General features: G+C 40.9%; 1 protein-coding gene across 4 annotated transcripts in view; it reads right to left on the reverse strand.

Annotated features, from left to right (window-relative positions):
* NCALD (neurocalcin delta) overlaps window positions 1-15594 on the reverse strand; it is a 317609-nt gene that overhangs the window by 129285 nt on the left and 172730 nt on the right. The window contains exon 2 of one of the 4 annotated variants that reach the window (XM_023545924.2): window positions 6750-6861. The exons of the other annotated variants lie outside the window; for them this stretch is intronic. The gene's annotated coding sequence lies outside the window, so the exon portion shown is untranslated. The remainder of the gene's footprint in view (window positions 1-6749; window positions 6862-15594) is intronic. 4 annotated transcript variants of the gene reach the window in all.

Genomic DNA, 15594 nt, shown 5'->3' on the forward strand with positions numbered 1-15594 from the left:
GTGAAGCAAACAGACAAGGCTCAGGAAGCCTGGGAGGTAGATAAAGCACTTGATTAAGATGCCATCCTCTTTACACAGCTAATTGGCAGGTCGTTTTAAGAGTTTGTTCTTTCTGGGTCGTCATTTTATCTTCCTGCCACCCACATTAAAAGAAAGTCTCTTTCCCCTGTCCTCACAATTCCCAAGTCTAATAATAATCACTTTTTCAGCCTCTTGCCTTGAGTTTCTGACAGCATAAATAATGCAGGTGCACAGAAATAAAATGTAGCTAATGCTGGCTTTTGCTTCTTCAGCCAAGCAGCAAGCCCCACCCCCACCAAAAAAAAAAAGGAAAGAGATTGAATTGATAGATGCATTTTACTGTCCAGCTGCCAAGAAGGCATTGCCGACAATGAAGATTTCAGAATAATAACCCTAAAGAGATGAGGTTCAGAGCGTCCCATTCAGGGCAGCCCCTAGCCTGAAAGACGCATTGTTCCCAGCAGGTCAGGTGGAAGACTCCCTCCTGTGAATGGAGCATTCTGAGGAAATGCTAAGCCATCCGTTGTTTTAAAGCCCCTCTGACACCAGAAATTTCAAATATGATTTGGTTCTCTGGGAGCAACACTATATCCTCACAGGTGTGGGATAATCAGACATCTAAGAACAGCAGCTTCTCCAAAAACAGCTGCGGAAAGGAGAGAGCCACAACTGGTCTATTTTAAAACTGTACCAGGGACTCTTGGTTTAATATTTGCATTCTGAACACTTGCGGTGGAGTTGCGAAATCCGACCTTCCAGCTGGTAGAAGGGGGTGGAGGGGAGTGCGTGCTAGTAGGAGGTCTTTGCCCTGGGAAGTGTCCAAACTTAGAAATATATTCTTTAAAATGTCAACTTTTAAAAATGAAAATAACTTTGGAATACTATAAAATCAAGTGCTTTAAAATAAAAACAACAAAAAAAATCACTCATTCCATGATCCCGTGCAAGACCTTTTCTCCATTTTTTCTCATGCTGTCCTCCAACCTTTAATACGACGAAGAAAAAAATAAACCTAATAATAATAACTATTTCAGCAGTAACTTTTTTTGGCTTGCTCTGTACTTGACGCTATGCTGAGTACTCCATGGGAATTAGCTTCACAATAACCTCACGAGGTAAGTACCATTATTACAGACACCAGAAAATGGAGTCATAGGAGAGATTCGGTTACTCCCCTGAGGTACCTGACTTAGTAAGTGGAGTAAGATAGTTCATACAAGAGCTGGCCCTCAAATCCAAGACATTGAGAAGCCAAAGCTTTTCCCTTTTATCACTTTAGCTAATACATAACTTCTACAAGCTACAAAGCCTTGTACAAATACAAGCTTAAAAATGGGAGAAGCCAGTGTTCTTCCTCTTGCTGCTTCTGGTGGCATGTCCGGCAATGGCAGTAGGCCCTGGATTCCAGTGGTGCTGGCTGTTCCCGCAGCAGCAGCCTTGAGCACGTATGGGGTCCAGCATCCTTTGCAGTTCCAGCAATGGCATCAGCAGGTTCAAAAGGAGATGCAGGCTCCAGTAGTTCTAATGGGTGCACTCCTAGGCTCTCGGGTAGCCAAGTACGTTAACACCACCCTGGATGGTATGTGTGGATAATGCATTTGACTGCTAACCAAAAGGTCAGAAATTGGAATCTACCCAGAGGCACCTCGAAAGAAAGACCTGGTGATCTACTTCCGAAAAATCGGCCAGTAAAAACTCTATGGAACACAGTTCTACACTGACACACATGGGGTCACCATGAATCAGAATCAACTCCACAACAACTGGGACACAATTACTAGTATTATTAGTCAAAAAATAAATGAGAAACCCCTTTCTGAAGACCAGAATCATATTTAATACATATTAAACCCACAAAATGCAGTCTAATTGTTTTTCTAAGACTTGCCAGGATACAAAAATGTCCACTGATATTTTGCATTTATGGAGAGTTCAAAAGTTTTCTGATGACAAACGGCATCTCCTCATAGAATGCTGGAATGATTTTGGTGAATAGTTACAGTTTTAGGAAATTAAAAATATACTGAATTTAGGTAGTAGATAAGAACTACTTTAGGTGAAGGGAGTAGACAACACACAATACAGGGGAGGACAGCACAACTGGACTAAACCAAAAGCAAAGAAGTTTCCTGAATAAATTGAATGCTTCGAAGGCCAGCGTAGCGGGGTCAGGGCTTTGGGGACCATGGTTTCAGGGGACATCTAAGTCAATTGGCATAATAAAATCTATTAAGAAAACATTCTGCATCCCACTTTGAAGAGTGGCGTCTAGGGTCTTAAACGCTAGCAAGCGGCCATCTAAGATGCATCAATGATTCTCAACCCGCCTGGATTAGAGGAGAATGTAGAACATCAAGGACACAAGGTAATTACGAGCCCAAGAGACAGAAAGGGCCACATGAACCAGAGACTACATCATCCTGAGACCAGAAGAACTAGATGGTACCCGGCCACAACCGATGACTGCCCTGACAGGGAACACAACCGAGAACCCCTGAGGGAGCAGGAGATCAGTAGAATGCAGACCCCAAATTCTCATAAAATACCAGACTTAATGGTCTGACTGAGACTAGAAGGACCCCGGTGGTCATGGCCCCCAGACCTTCTGTTGGCCCAGGACAGGAACCATTCCCTGAAGCCAACTCTTCAGACGTGGATTGGTCTGGACAATGGGTTGGAGAGGGATGCTGATGAGGAATAAGCTTCTTGGATCAGGTGGTCCCTTGAGACTATGTTGGCATCTCCTGCGTGGAGGGGAGATGAGAAGGTAGAGAGGGGGTTAGAAGCTGGCGAAATGGACAGGAAAAGAGAGAGTGGAGGGAGGGAGTGGGCTGTCTCATTAGGGGGAGAATAATTGGGAGTATATAGCAAATTGTATATAAGTTTTTGTGTATGAGACTGACTAGATTTGTAAACTTTCACTTAAAGCACAATAAAAATTATTTAAAAAATACAGTGAACATGCAGAATGTAAATTTTATTTATTTTTTCTGCTCTTAGCAAGGCCGTGAAACACTCTATTTAATCATCAGAGCTGAAAAAGAGAGATCTTAGAGCTGGCTGAAAAAGCTACGTCCTGGAACCTCCTTATAAAAAAGCTGTAACTCTAAGAGGTATCAACATAAAAAACAAGAAGTTTCCATATACAATACCGCCCCATTGGTGAACATCACTCCAACCACCATTTTGAGTCAGGTCTGCCTTATAATTTCACAGAGCTCCTCAGGACAAAGGTATTGAAACAACATTTCTGATCAATCCTGGTAAGACTTTGAGCGAATGAAAACATGAAGACCATTAATTCCAGACTTAAGGTTCATGGTATGGAATAACCATTTCTAGAAAGAGGGACATGCCAAAGGACATTCATGGTCTGATGGTTCTTAAAATACTGGAAAATTCAAGATTGTACTTAGAAAGTATTTTTCTTTAAATGGGGTTTAAGATCAGAATATAGGAAAGTCTTAGAAGACACCCTTCCATAAAATTCCATCAGTATAGTAGAGGAAAACAACAACTCACTGGCAACACCACTGAAGCAATTATATGGGGGAGCGCCAATTTAGTCAACGGAAGAGGAAAATTCTGGAAAGACCCCTCAGTTTGTCTTCCAAAGTCCTAGGAGGAAAATTGAATGCAGTAGCTTACTTAATGATCTACATGGGGCTAGTGTGCCTTGCAAGTTTTAATTTCCTTTTGATCAACTCTCAAAAGGAAACAATGTAAGCCCTACAATTATCCTGAACAAAATGTCATTTAATTGTCATCAAACTTCTATAGTTAATTGTTTCTTTGTTCTGATCTCAAAGAATAAGGGGAAAAAAAATACCTTTTGTAAGTAGAGCATGGGAAATATTCTCTATTCTAGCTGTCATCTTGGTCCACTGCCAACCTCTATATAGAAGCTGGAATATATTATTATTATTACTGGCTATATTTGTTACCAATCAGTGCCAACCTCCCTATCTATTGAGCCCTCTCTGTTTGCACTGGCCTTTTGCACCATGACCCTGATGGAACCTAATGCTGTGTCCATGAACAAAACATTACTATTGCTATTCTCACATGCCAACAACAGCTTCCAGAATTACAAGTAAAGCCACAATACGGGGGTACAAAAACACAGATCCTACCTTCCACTGGTTTTGTCTTACCTTCCTTCAATAATCCACTATATAATCATCATCATTACTTTATCTAAATCCTAAAGTGTATTTATACTTTTATTGTAATTAAGATGAACGTTTACAGAGCAAATTAGTTTCTCATTAAATAATTAATACACATATTGTTTTGTGACATTGCTTGCCAACCCCACGATATGTCAACACTCCTCTTCTCCACCTTGGGTTCCCCATTACCAGTTTTCCTGTCCCCTCCTGCCTTCCTGTCCTTGCACCTGGGCTGGTATGCCCATTTAGTCTCATTTTGTTTTATGGGCCTATCTAATCTCTGGCTGAAGGGTAAACTTCAGGAGTGACTTCAGTACTGAGTTAAAAGGGTGTCTGGGGCCATACTCTAGGGGTTTCTCCAGTCTCTGTCAGGCCAGTAAATCTAGTCTTTTTTTGTGAGTTAGAATTTTCTAAAATTTATTTTTTGGTTGAACCACTGCTCCTACCACCTCTTCAGATACTGAGCTCAATAAACATACTATTCTCCTTATGAATTTGGTTTGGTCAACAATACGACAAGCTGAAAAGGGCAAAGAATTGAGTAACTACTATTTGCCAAGCCATGCAGAAGTCTTTAGTAATAATTCTTTTACTTAATCCTGACAAGAACTCTGAGTCCAGAAGTAGTATTCCCTTCTTACAGGTGATAAAAGTGAAGGTTATGAAATTGACCAAAGTTGCAAAAGAAGAATGAGACAAACCTAGATCTGGGGTTTGAACCCAGATCTATTTGGTTCGAAAACCTACACTCTTTTGATTGCTCTACACTATGATATTGAGACTGGAAAGATGCCATCATTCATTCATAACAAACTAACAATAAATCCTATATGATACTGAACAGGAATTTGAATGTTATCATCCACCAGAGTCATTATATGGCAGACTATGTTTCTGAAATGTGATAGGGAATATTTTCCATAAGGCAATTAACAGGCATCATTTTATTTCCCACTCCTTCCTTTATGAAGTGCCCCAGTGTGGTTACCCCCCCACAACTGACGCAGCCCACAGAACTTGATGTACTATCCTGCAGTGATTCCACCAGGCCTAGCACTGTCTTCAAATGGCACTTCTCAAATGGCAAGCCTAGATAACATACTTCAAAAAGCCAAGTTCTACACCCTAGTTTGGTGAACAGTGTCTGGGGTCTTAAAGCTCGCGAACAGCCATCTAAGATCTAACTATTGGTCTCTACTCAACTGAAGCAAAAGAAAATGAAGGAAACTAAAGACTCAAAGAAGGAACTAGCCCACAGGATTAATAGCCCACATGAAACACAGCCTCTTCTAACCTGAAGATCTAGATGGTGCCCAACTACCATTACTGACAGCTTTGATCAGGGACACAATAGAAGGCTCCAGATAGAATGGGAGAAAAATGTAGAACAAAACTCAATTACTAGCATCCCACTTTGAAATGTGGCGTCTAGGGTCTTAAATGCTAACAAGCGGCCATCTAAGATGTATCAATTGGTCTCAACCCACCTGGAGCAAAGGAGAATGAAGAACACCAAGGTCACACGACAACAAAGAGCCCAAGAGACAGAAAGGGCCACATGAACCAGAGACCTACATCATCCTGAGATCAGAAAAACTAGTTGGTGCCCGGCCACAATCGATGACTGCCCTGACAGGGAGCACAACAGAGAACCCCTGAGGGAGCAGGAGATCAGTGGGATGCAGACCCCAAATTCTCATAAAAAGACCAGACTTAAAGGTCTGACTGAGACTAGAGGAATCCCGGCGGGCATGGTCCCCAAACCTTCTGTTGGCACAGGACAGGAACCATCCCCGAAGACAACTCATCAGACATGAAAGGGACTGGACAATGGGTAGGAGAGAGATGCTGATGAAGAGCGAGCTAATTATATCAGGCGGACACTTCAGACTGTGTTGGCATCTCCTGTCTGGAGGGGGGATGGGAGGATAGAGAGAGCTGGAAGCTGGCAAAAATGTCACGAAAGGAGAGACTGGAAGGGCTGACTCATTAGGGGGAGAGCAAGTGGGTGTACGGAGTAAGATGCATATAAACTTATATGTGACAGTCTGACTTGATTTGTAAACGTTCACTTGAAGCTCAATAAAAGTTAATAAAAAAAAAAAAAAACTCAATTACTAAAAAAAGGCAGACCTAGTGGACTGATAGAGACTAGAGGAATCCCTGAGATTATCATCCTAAAATACCATTTGAACTTGGCACATTGAAGCCACTCCAGGGGGTCACCTTTCAGCCAAATAATAGATTGGCTTATAAAATAATATCACCTGTGGGTAACGTGTCCCTTAAACACCTAGATCAATGGAACAGAACAAACGGAAAGGAAATAATGAGAATACTCACACATTGTGAACTTTGTAACCAATGTCACAGAACAACTTGTATAAAAATTGTTAAATGGGAACCTAATTATCTGTGTAAGCTTTCACCAAAAACACAATAATTTTTTTTTTTTTTTTTAATGGCAAGCCTAGGACCACTTGTATTCATTCTCTTATCATCGTCTGAGAAGAAGGTTCAGTCTCAAGATTAACTCAGCACATAATCAAGGTGTACCTCCACCTCCAGTGTGCACAGCAGTATGCTGGGGAACTTGAAGAAGAGCTCATTGTCTGATGGGCTTGTTCTTGAGGATCTTCCAGTCTAGTTCATCCATACACGAGACAGCCTGAGTACGTAAGGAAGTATGAGGAAAACTTCAAGGACGGAGAAATGCAGCGTACAGAGCAGCCCCAACCTATAGGTCTTTGAACAATCCAGTTAGTTCTGGGCCACCTTAAAATGTGGATAAATGGAGAAGTAGGACAATCCTTCAGATGTGTGTTCCCACCACCCCTACAATAGCTCAAGAGGCTAAGGATTATTCTGAACTAGATCCAAATTATCCTCAGGCCTCCAAGCTAATTCCGACACCCAGAAAACTTTGAACCTAAGCTCCAGGATATCCTCTGGCAGGATAACGTACCAAGTCACTAATTTGGGTCTTCCCTTTTTACAGTTTTTCCACCTCTTTTAGCAGAAAGTAGTCAGGCTCTGAGTTCCCTTGACTTACCCTGAGTTCCCTTAACTTAAAGCAGGGGTCAGCAAACTTTTTCTATAAATGAGCAGATAGTATTTTGGGTTTTGCAAGCCACAGTGCCTCTGTTGCAGCTACTCAACTCTGCCATCGTAGCACTAAAGCAGCCATAGACAATACACAAATAAATGGGTATGGCCAATTTCCAATAAAATTTTATTTACAAAAGCAGGTGGCAGGCTGGATTTGGCCCATGGGCCATAGTTTTCCAACCCCTGACTTGGAAGATTTAGTTGTCAATGCCAAAAGATGTTACCAGAAGACGATCTCCCTTATGATTTTTATGTGCAGAAATCAAAGCTTACTGAAGATGCACAGAAGAAAGGAGAGAGTTGAGGGCCTTTGGAAGGTAGAGAAAAACATTGAGTTATAGTAATAAAATATTCCTAGGGTTTATGTAGTTCCATAAGGAGTTGGAATAAGCCCATTCTCCCCACCCCCAGACCTCGAGGCACATGGGGAGATGACAAGGACCTCAGAGAGGAACGATTTCATGGTGTATCCAACAAGGTTGGACCCTGGGCAGTACGGTCTCTATTTTTGGTATTACGTTCCATGTTTAAATGGGGCATGGTAGCAAAGAACCATTTCAGGGGACTGTAGGGTTTGCAATGAATATTTACGTTAAGGCCATTGCCCAATGTTTTGTTCTGCGTAAGATTTCCAGGAGCTTCTCGTGATTGTGGGGCTGGAGGGTTACAAGAGGTTGGGATAAAAAAAGTCCAAGAACAATTGAGGTGCAAGTCATATTTAATTTGATTTTTTAAATCATGTTTAGTGTTAAATCATATGCTACATGCCTAATAGAGCTAATTATTCCAGATACTAACTTGATCTTTTATCTTACAAGAAAACAAAAAAAGAATATGTGGGTACATACCTTTGGGTACATACTGAATTTTAACCAACAGGTAAGTAAAAATCATAAAGCAAGATGGCTCAGTGGTATAATCTCCTTTCAACCACTATTTGCTATTTATAAAAATGACAATTGACATGTCACACTATTCACGGGTCAATTAGATAATGAACACGTGTCCTTCATTCTTCAGGAAAGTGTTACAGTGATAATCTTTATTTTATTTTTTTCAAAAATTATTTTTTATGTGGCATATTTGTCATCATAGAATAGGTTATCATATTTAGATTATGTCTTTTTACAAAAGAAAAATAAATAATCCATCTTAAGTTCAACAATTCCTTTAGTATTTTGACAGAACATATAAGGAATCTCTGAGTGTTAAAAAAGATTTTCATGGTCACTATCCATCTCCTTATAAAGTGTTATAAAGAGTCTACTATATTTTAAAGGTCTTGTTTTCATAAAATTAGCCCATATGAATGACATCCTGTAATATTTTGTGCACTCTAGATTTAACTACTCTGCTATGATAGCTTTTCTTTGAATGATTCAGGGAATGAATTTCACACCTCAGTGGTCACACCCACCTGGGTTTTCCATTAAATGTTCTTCTAATTAAAGAAGGAATTTAATGTTGATAATTCTTCTTTTCCAGTACGTTTTCCTTTACGTGGTTCTTTGGGTTCTGAATTATTGAAACAGAATCTAGCAAACACTCTAAGCAGAAACATATTGATAACATGTATGCTTTTATACAACTAATCTTTGCCTCTTCAGGCATTCAGCAATAGTTTCTATTTCTATTTCAACAGTATTAGCTGATAAAGAATGCATTTTGCTTATCACTATATTTTTTTTAGATATTATTTCAACCATTTTTATAGCATCAGGAAGAACAACAATTCACCCAATCACATGTGGCTTTTTCACTATTAAGTAAAAAAAAATCTCAAAAGAGGCTTCCAAACATTTATCAGTAAATTTGGCAAATTTTAAAGTACTGCTGAAAATCACATGGTTTTTGCATCACCACTGCAGGGGAAGAACTACAGAGATTGGTCTTCCTGCTCTGGGTGTTTAGTTTTTAATTGAATCACTAATCATGATGACTTTCAAATGTCCTTGAACCACTACGACAAGGCACAATGAATACGGAGGTGACAGTCACTCGTAAGGATGGTGAAGATCACTTGCATTTAAGTCATTCTTGAAAATGCCGTGGCAACCTGTTAGCTTGGATGAAAATGTCATTGCTTTTCATTTCATATTATGGCTGACAAAGAGTGCATATCGGAGCAACAGAAGTGTCGGCTCTGCTGTTGTCTGGGCGTAGCATGCGCTTGCATTATTAGTATTACCTTTAATCATGGTTTATTTGCAAGAGTCCTTTAAAGCCACTTGTCGGAGTAAGGAAGATAATGGAATTTCCAAATACACTCCACTACAGCTAAGTAAAGGCAACGTGAGGCAATGTGTTAAAAGTGAACAAACGAGCCAGGTATCATTCAGACCTTTTGATACCGAAGAAGACCCTGGATCCTCAGGAGATCTCAAGTGGGCGTAGGTGATGTGGGGCTGTCTGACAAACTGATGGAATGTGCCAGGCTCAATCCACATTTCCAATATTAATACAGCTTAATTTCTTTATTTTTAGAAAAAAATTCTATATCTTTTTTTTCTGCAAGCAATGAGTTATTTTGTGCATACCCCAAAGGGTAGTGTGGTGGTCCATTTTAAGGGTCACTGTTAGAATGAGAAGAAAAGTGGCCTTCAGGTTCAAGGTTATCTTGGCCAATTACAGGATAATTCCTCATTAGGTTGCTATGAGGACCAAATGAGAATGATCTATAAACCATGCCAATGTAAGACATGATCATCACTGCTCAGGAAGATCTATCTATGCAGTTTAGATGATCTTCACCTCAGTTCATTACCTTGCAGGTAAAAATCCAGTTGTCATCCAGTTGATTCTGACTTACGGTGACCCCATGTGTCTCAGAGCAGAACTGTGTTCCATAAAGTTTTCAATGGTTGCTTTTTTTTGGAAGTACATTGCCAGGTCTTTCTTCTGAGGTGCCTCTAGGTGGACTCAAATCTCCAACCTTTCCGTTAGCAGCTGAGTGGGTTAACCATTTGCACCACCCAGGGAGTCCACCTTGCATATACCCACTCTCAAATTTACCTCCAATTCCCTGGTGACTCAAAATCTTAATAGTCTGATAGGTTAAACACGTCAAAGCTCCAACTAAATCATAAGGAGTCCTGGGGGTGCAATGGTTAAGTGTTCAGCTACTAACCAGATGGCTTGAACCCACCAGCTGCCTCACAGGAGAAAGATGTGGCAGTCTGCTTCCCTACAGGTTACAGCCCTGGAAAACCTATGGGGCAGCTCTACTCTGTCCTTCAGGGTCACTATGAGTCTGAATTGACTCCACGGCAACAGGTTAAGTAGATCATCACCTCTTTCCCCCTCCCCATTTCTATATCTGTATATTTTCCTTTAAAGAAAAAAATGGGGCGCATTAAACAGCCATGCCTTTCCCCTAAAAGGCTGTTTGCTTTCTGGGCTCATCTTCACCTTTCCCATGAACCCAAAGTTACCCGACGCACTTGAGAATTGCCTCCTCAGGGTGCTCTGCCAGGGCTCACAGAATCTTCTCTTCTACCCGGAGGAGTTCTAGCACAGAGGCCTAAGTCAGAACTGCTGTGTGCCCCCACTGACCTCATCTAGAAGATTCTAGATCCAGGTAGCCAACCCACAGATCATAGTGGCCTCCGCTCCCACCGTTTCAGGCTGAGCCCATAGGAACCTAGTTGTTGACAGGAATCCCAATTTTCCATGACCTGGAAGGCGTGGAAACTCTGCACCTGCTGCTGCTGTTCTCACAAAGCAGCCATGATTCATAGTGCTACTCTTTAATTAGTAACGATGGAAACATTCCCCTTTATGTTTTGCCAATACAGCTAAAGCCCTCTTTAGCAAACCAAATCTCCCTCTGGGTTGTGTGTGGACTGCACCATCAGCCTCATTCTCCACAGGAAAGAGAGAAGGGAATAAGGAATGAACTTCTACTGAGTGGTTTCTATGTTTCAGGCTTCATATGTTATTTCTCCCTTACATGCATCCAACCCACAATAACAAAGGAAGGCAAATTCTCCTTCCTGTGCCTCCTCCAGAGGAGGAACACTCCCTCTCTCCTGCCCAATAAATCCATGGACCTTCTCTTCAGGCCTCAAACAGCCTGACTCTTCCGTGCAAGGCAAACAATTTAGGTCTATAGGTGATAGGACATTGCAACTTCCTCCTCTCTCACCAGAAATAAATGGCATTTTATTTTCTCCATTTTGGCTTCTAAAATTATTGTCTTCATTGTTTCCCAGCACATAGCAAGGTTCGACAATAAGCAATGATTTCTTTTTTAGAATGATAGTAAAATTTTAGAATTATACACAGGTGACCAAATGTATTGAATTTATAGTCATGTTTACAGTGAAAATCTAACACAGCTCCCAAAGAGTGAGGTTACCTTAGGTAGTGATTGCATCAAACCTGAAATATGAGAAACAGGTTATGTTTATTGTTTTAAGCGAACACCTGATTTCAGGAACCTACAAAATAATAGCTATGTTTGGGATTAATGAGGATGTTTCCTTATATAAACAGTGAAAACTCCAAAATAAATATTGTAGGCTCTGACCTCCAGCTTCCTTGTAGAGTAGAAAACTGCACTCTTGCTACCTCCGAGAAATTACTCACAGTCTGTGGTCTGAGTAGATCAGCAACTCATTATTAACCTGAGAAGTCTGAAATTACCGTGTCAGTCCCACATCTGTCCCACTGGATAAGCCTTTCACAGTTCTTTTTAGAAAAGTATACATCATGGAGGCAGTTCTAGAACAATTCTTTTACATTACAGCCATATTTAAGTATGGTTGAAGATAGGTATCACAGTGTTCCCAGCCACACCACGAGCCTGCATCAGAAAGGAAGCCATGAAGTTCACGGCAGCTTGCTTTTAAGGTGCAGCCCTTCTCTCTGAGCCTCAGTTTCCTTTTGCAACCTGAAAGCCTGCCTGGGCCTCAGTTTCCTCATATGCCAAACGAAGGAGTTAAACTAGATCCGTGAGTTTCAAATTATAAAGTGCACACAAGTTACCTGGGTGTCTTGTTAAACTGCAGATTCTAATTCAATAGGTCTGAAGTGGGGGTTGAAATTCTGCATGTCCAGCAAGCTCTCAGGTGATGCTGATGCTGCTGGTCAATGGACACACTTTGAGTAGCCAAGGGCTAGATGACTTATAAAGAACTTTCGGGGCTGGAGTTTTTCTTATTCAGAATGATTTAAAAGCATTAAGTAAACATTTTTGCAGCATAATTTCAGAACAACTGAATATCTAAAGATTTAAGTCTTTAACGATACAGTTCAGTCCAAATTGCCTTGACCAGGACTGTTACAGTTTAATTTAACAACGCACACAAGATTCCAAATACCTATATAGGCACACCTCAGAGATATTGCAGGTTCGGTTCCAGACCACTGCAATAAAGCAAATATCGCAATAAAGCAAGTTGCACAATTTTTTTGTTTCCCAGTGCATACAAAGGTTATGTTTACACTATACTGTAGTCTATTAAGTGTGCAATAGCATTATGTCCCAAAAAGCAATACACATACCTAATTAAAAGATACTTTATTGCTAAAAAATGTGAACCATCACCTGAGCCTTCAGCAAGTTGTAATCTTTTTGCTGGTGGAGGGTCTCGCCTCAGTGTTGATGGCTACTGACTGATCAGAGTGGTGGTTGCTGAAGGTTCAGGTGGCCACGGCAATTTCTTAAAACAAGGCAACAAGGAAGTTTGCCACATCAATTGACTCTTCCTTTCCCGAAAAACTTATCTATGGCATGCAATGCTGTTTGACAGCATTTTACCCACAGTAGAACTTCTTTCAAAATTGGAGTCAATTCTCTCAAACCCTGCCACTGCTTCATCAGCTAGCCCGGTGTCATCAGCTAAGTTTATGCAATATTCCAAATCCTTTGTTGTGCTTTCAACAATGTTCACAGTATCTTCACCTGAAGTGGATTCCATCTTAAGAAACCACTTTCTTTGCTCATCCATAAGAAGCAACTCCTCATCTGTTAAAGTTTTATCACGAGATTGCAGTTACATCTTCAGGCTCCATTTCTAATTCTAGTTCTCTTGCTGTATCTACCACACCTGTAGTTACTTCCTTCACTGAAGTCTTGAATCCCTCAAAATCATCCATGAGGATTGGAATCAACTTCTTCCAAACTCCTGTTAATCTTTATATTTTGACCCCCTCCCACAAATTACAAATGTTCTTAATGGCATCTAGAACAGTGAATCTTTTCCAGAAGGTTTTCAACTTACTTTGCCCAGATCCATCAGAGGAATCACTATATATGGTAGTGATAGCCTTACAAAATGTATTTCTTAAATAATAAGACTTGAAAGTCAAAATTACTTTGATCCATTGGCTGTGTAATGGATGTTACGTTAGTAGACATGAAAACACATTAATCTCCTTGTACACTGCCATCAGAGTTCTTGGGTGACCAAGTGCTTTGTCAATGAACAGTAATATTTTGAAGGGATTTTTTTTCTGAGCAGTAGGTCTCAACAGTGGGCTTAAAATATTCAGTAACCCATATTGTAAATAGATGTGCTGTCATCCAGGCTTTGTTGTTCCATTTATAGAGCACAGGCAGAGTAGATTTAGTATAATTCTTAAGGGCCCTAGGATTCTCAGAATGGTAAATGAGCACTGGCTTCACCTTAAAGTCACTGACTGTATTAGCCCCTAACAAGAGGGTCAGCCTATCCTTTGAAGCTCTGAAGCCAGGCATTGACTCCTCCTCTCTAGCTCTGAAAGTCCCAGATGGTGTCTTCTTCTAACACAAGGCTGTTTCATCTATATTGAAAATCTGTTGTTTAGTATAGCCACCTTCACCAATTATCTTAGCTAGATCTTCTGGATAACTTGCTGTAGCTACTACCTCAGCATTTGCTGCTTCACCATGCACTTTTATGGCATTTAGAGTGGTGAATCTTTTCCAGAAGGTTTTCAATTTACTTTGCCCAGATCCATCAGAGGAATCACTATCTATAGCAGCAATAGCCTTACAAAATGTATTTTTTAAATAATAAGGCTCAAAATTTCAATACCTTAACTTAATGCTTGCTCATGTGGCAGTCCAGAGCAGTAATTTCTGTTTGGCTTTCCATGATAAGATGATTCAGGGACCCAGAGCCTTCCATCTTGTGGCTCTGCCTCCTCCGGGACAGTGGCTGTCAACTAGAGCTAATTTTGTCCTCCCCACTACCATACCTAGGGACATTTGGCAATGTCTGCAGACAGTTTTGGTTGTAGCAACTGGAGAAGGTGCCACTGACATTTAGTGGGTAGAGGCCAGTGATGTTGCTAAACATCCTATAGTGCAGAGGACAGACCAAGAACTGTACTGCCAAAAATGCCAATAGTACTGAAGTTAAGGAGCCTGGTCTAGGTCCTTAAAGTCTGTACACCCAGCCAGCAAATGGGAACAGAGACTGAGGAGAGTGGCATGGAAGGCTTTTATAGGCCAGGCCTGCAAACGGGGTACATCCCTTCCTCTCACATTTCATGAGCTAGAACTTGGTCTCATGGCCAGATCTAACTGAGTATTGTGGGAGTAGCAGCGGGGACTTGGGGTTTCTGAGTGGTTAATTCTCAGACACAAACTTATATTATACAAGGGAGAGCATAAACAGCTAGTGGATAGCTACCTGTATCTGCCACTCAAAGGTGCCTCAGCTGAACACTGCTTGTAATGAAAATTAAAAAGTATGGAATGAGATTATCTTAACTGCAGTAAGGCATAATAGCGTAAGGCCTTGCTTCTCAAAGTGCCACAAACCCCTGGGAGAAAGGACTCTCCACTGCTCACAAAAAGCATGGTGAGATACGGCCTGCACTACGTATTGGATCACATAGCCATTCTCAGAGATGCTCATGAAAATCCACCAACTTCTGTAAAATGGCATTTCCCACTGAAGGGAGGGGGTTGTGGCTGGGCATCATAGAAGGCTCTCTTTTCTATTTGAAGAGCATAGATGAGTACAGCCAAATAGAATAAGAGTATAAAGAAAGACACGGTGGACTTCACCTTACTTCTCACCTGGCCCAGGACACAGCAGTCATTCTTTTCCTAAGTTACTATCACTGATTAAACAGTGGCCCAGTTTCAGAAGCTAAGGCATCTGGACAAACAAATGAAAAGATATGCTACTTGTGTTAGGTTTTCAGATTAAAGCTCAATGAAATGAGTCAGAATATCTGAACCCAAACTATCTGAATATCTGTACTCTACCTTGGAAAGATTCACTTACCTTCTCTAGGCCTTGGCCCACTCATTGGTAAAATATGGTATAGAGAATTAGTTTTCAAACTGTGCCCTGGG

This window comes from Loxodonta africana, chromosome 14, assembly GCF_030014295.1.
Source record: "Loxodonta africana isolate mLoxAfr1 chromosome 14, mLoxAfr1.hap2, whole genome shotgun sequence".
Lineage (NCBI taxonomy): Eukaryota > Metazoa > Chordata > Mammalia > Proboscidea > Elephantidae > Loxodonta > Loxodonta africana.